Source organism: Ornithodoros turicata, chromosome 1 (assembly GCF_037126465.1).
Source record: "Ornithodoros turicata isolate Travis chromosome 1, ASM3712646v1, whole genome shotgun sequence".
NCBI lineage: Eukaryota > Metazoa > Arthropoda > Arachnida > Ixodida > Argasidae > Ornithodoros > Ornithodoros turicata.
The window spans coordinates 106,851,341-106,855,183 of record NC_088201.1 but is presented as its reverse complement, the minus strand read 5'-3'; the positions used below and the strand labels follow the sequence as shown (position 1 = coordinate 106,855,183).

Here is a 3,843-nt window from a genome sequence, read left to right as displayed (position 1 = left end):
TTGTGTCCATAGGTTCTGGTTTCTCTGGTCTTTCTGAGTTTGTTAGTGCTCTCGATATACCCTGTATGGCTAGTGGCACGTACAGTGCGTATCACAAGAGCGTTGCGAAGGCAATCGACAAAACCGCTTGGGAAGAAATGAGAAAAGGAGGCCTTAAGGAAGCTTGTTTAGCTAGCGTGAACCTGTGGACGCCCATAGTTCACAGCGCCCAGCCGATCAGTTCACAGTTCCAGGCGATTTGCATCCTACTCCCCGCCCTTCGAAAATATACAGATGACCCCTATGGACGACAGTCCCTATGCACATATATACTTGTCTGTTTCCTACACATGCCCAAGAATTAGGGACAAAACGTAAAGCAGGCTTCACCTAAAACGGCTCCCATAGAGCCTGTGTAATTTGAAACGAAAAGCGCGTGCTACATATTCTGCTGGCAGCGCTTTGCATTCGTTCTCTAATGGCACTGCAGTTCTGTTATCTCTGACTTTACGTGAAAAAACGTGTGGCTTTGTGCGTGTGCTCGTAATTATGTGGAAATTGGTGGGTCTGTACGGCCTATTATAACCTGCGAACCCTCATTGCCGGAGTAGCAAAGTGCGACTATTTGCGGCATACTGCATTCTCCCTCTCATGCAACACTGAATACCAAACCACTATACTAACACAATGTTATGTACTCTACCCCCCACAGCCATCGAGAAAGTTCAGCAACACATATACAGTACAACTTATGGTTTATTCATGCCCAGGAATTAGGGACAAAACGTAAAGCAGGCTTCACCTTAAACGGCTTCCATAGAGCCTGTGTATTCTGGAACGAAAAGCGCGTGCTGCATATTCTTCTGGCAGCGCTTTGCATTCGTTCTCTAATGGCATGTTGCCTCTGCCAAGACAAAACTTTTGAGCGTTCTTTTGGGCATGAATAGTGGCATCTTCAAGGTTCCATTCGGGTTCCAAATTTTGAACATGTAAAGGAGCCTTCAATCGTCGCATGAACGCGTAGCGGCGAAGCCTACGTTCAAGGCCACGCGCAACCACAGGTTTGGGAAATGGCTCGCTGCAGAAGAGACTACAACAGATAAAGAACACAGACAACAATAACAATACGAGGAGCAAAGATTTGTGTGTTACTTCACGTGGTACAGGTACAGGATATAAAAAGCTAAAAACTTGACAGCGGTTAGGAGAACTAACATCGTTGAGGTTATAAAGAGCAAACGTGTGTACATTATGGCTGTTACGAAGTCTGTTGGTATCTGCTAAACTGTGAGAAATCAAACAAAACATAAAATAAAGGTGTGGTCGGAGTGAACGGCACAACAAAAACAACAATAAATGATGACGATGAGATGGGGTGTTTCACCGCGGGGGTGCGCACCCTACCCCACTGCACGTGGAACATTATGTGAAGATGATGAAGGAAGGATGAAAACACCAGAAAGAACTAAAATGAGCGGCAGAAAATAGACCAACGGCAGCTTAAGACGAGACATGTACACTCTAAATCAGTTAACGCATATGTAACGGTTAAGTACCGCTTGGCCAAGAGGTACATTTTTTAAAAAATGTACCTCTTAAAATTAAGAGGTACATGCGCCCTCACATGCGGTACATGTAACGGATAGCGCGCAGCGATTTAGGCCTACCCGTCGGGGTGGTTCCCCTCCTCCACGATATATTAACAGCCCCAGGAAGCTACGCTGCACGATAAATATAACAAACAAATACCTTTATTCGAAAATTATATCCATTTCAGGATTGATGCTTGTCCATCGCGAGCGTGCATTGTCATGATGCACAAACGCCGAACACACGGGGCACAACGTATATGGATGAACGATGACCACTGCGTCTCTCCTTCACCACTGCAGCTGCTCTGTGGTCACGCTTCTTTATCTCTTCCACACCTTTGGATAGCTGTTCTTCCCCAACTTCCGTTTCTTCCGCAGAACGTAACGCCAACCACAGCAGACGATTGACTCACCCATTTACGACATCGCTTGACGTAACCTAGGAGAAAATACAATGTAAAAAAAATCCAACAACCGAAATAGCTTGCCTGAAAAACATGGCTACTTGCTTGTGTAATCCAGGTGTAAAATGCACTCTCGGCTCCTCTAATTCACGCATCAACGTTCGTGCATGAAGCACAAAGTTCGTTGTCTCCGTCCCTCAGTCGTTGTGTCCAGCCTGCCGGTGATCAGGACCACTGGGAATCAGAGCGAAGATGAACGAAAATGCGTCGTGAAGACGAATAATTACTTCAGAGATATAATACGCACCTTAAATGACTTCAATCTTGAACGCGTCGAACGAATTTCTTCGAAGACCGAGCAGACTCGTCCTCGCTCCCCGACGTTTCAAAACAAACTGATTTGCAGCGGTTGCAAGAAACGAATTCTTCCCAAACATGCGATCCCTCACGGTCATGGGTTCTAGTTATTGCACTTCTTTGTCAGAATGATAGTGCTCATCCATTACGGCACTGCTGCATAAGGGAATTTATAGACTGGTATTCGGAACCACACGAAATATTTTTGCAGCGCATGGATATCGTGAGAAGGCGTTCGTACTCATGCGCCGGAAACACGCGGTACACATGAGGTACAGCTGCTATAGATCGCGCTTAAAAGGTACCTAGCCGGTACGGATGGGTCTCGGAGCCCTTGTACCGTTTGAATTTCGCAGTGGTCGCGGACTGTACCTGCTGGTTGAGGACTGAACCTCATGCGTACCGCCTGGCCCAGGTGCGGGTCCTCTTTCATGCGGTACATATCGGGTGTCGGATTTAGAGTGTACTACTTTGCATTGGAAAATGTGATATCTGAGGTTCTACGATGTACTAGGGTTGTCAAACAAAGTTTATCGAGGATAGGTTAATAATTATAGACACGAATGCGTCGGTCATACAGAATGTACAATGACTCCAAGGGATTCGATGCTGTCATTCGGTCAATCTCTTATCTTTGAAAATTAGTGAAGCTAATTAAGTATACCATTTCAGTTAGCCATCGAACACTGATGCGACCGGCTAGGAAAGATATCCGTGAGGCCAAGTATGTTAGGCGCCCAAACGGCACGTCCGGGGCTCTCATAAATTTTTAATAACAACTGTGGCACCTAACAAAGGACAACCTGTATATCCTCATGTGTTTCCATACTGACTCCCGGAAGAATTCGAGGCTCATTCGAGTAGACCGAATGCACAATCGTGTTTATGAAATAGCGCAAAAAAAAAAGAAAACTAAAAAAATTGACATTGGTGTAAAATTTGAAACATACAAAAATAAAAGATTTGACTAAAATTGGCGGGCTAAAGTGTGCCTAACGAACCAACATTCAGTTTGCTTGTAGAAACAAGGTATTCTGAGGCACGATAGGTCTATAAGTTGAGTGAATGTTGGCGTGGATATGTCGCGGTGACGTAGATGGTGTCGTCTAGACGAAAAAAAATGCTGGAGGCTTGAAGGCTCGGCAGTGCAGAGAACCTACGGATACGCATGTAAGATGAGGGAAGTAGGACAACCATGCACGCACACGCATGACGCTGAACTGTAAAACCGATCTGTATATTCCGAAACTCCGAGTGGCTGAACACACCGTTTGTATAGACTGCCGGTTTCGTTTCTTCTTTCTCGCTCTCTCCTTTTTCTTTTTTTTTGGGTGGGGGGGGGACCGGGGGGCTTATTAATAGTAGTATTGGATAAACACGACTTAACGAGCAACATGACACCTTCCTCCTCTCTCACCCCCCCCTGTTACCCCCAATTTTGCAATTTGCACCCCCACCAAATTTTTTTAATTTTTTTTTTCAATTTTTTCACTTAAAATCGCTCATACACG

The 3,843-nt window shown here is 45.3% G+C and overlaps 1 long non-coding RNA gene across 1 annotated transcript; it reads right to left on the bottom strand.

The window, feature by feature from the left end:
* Positions 1-1,519: 1,519 nt before the first annotated feature.
* On the bottom strand, positions 1,520-2,447 carry LOC135367467 (uncharacterized). Its single transcript, XR_010414471.1, has 3 exons — positions 2,283-2,447; positions 2,077-2,209; positions 1,520-2,010 (listed from the first exon to the last, which is right to left on the bottom strand). It is a non-coding gene; the product is annotated as an uncharacterized LOC135367467 (long non-coding RNA).
* Between the last annotated feature and the right edge of the window lie 1,396 nt (positions 2,448-3,843).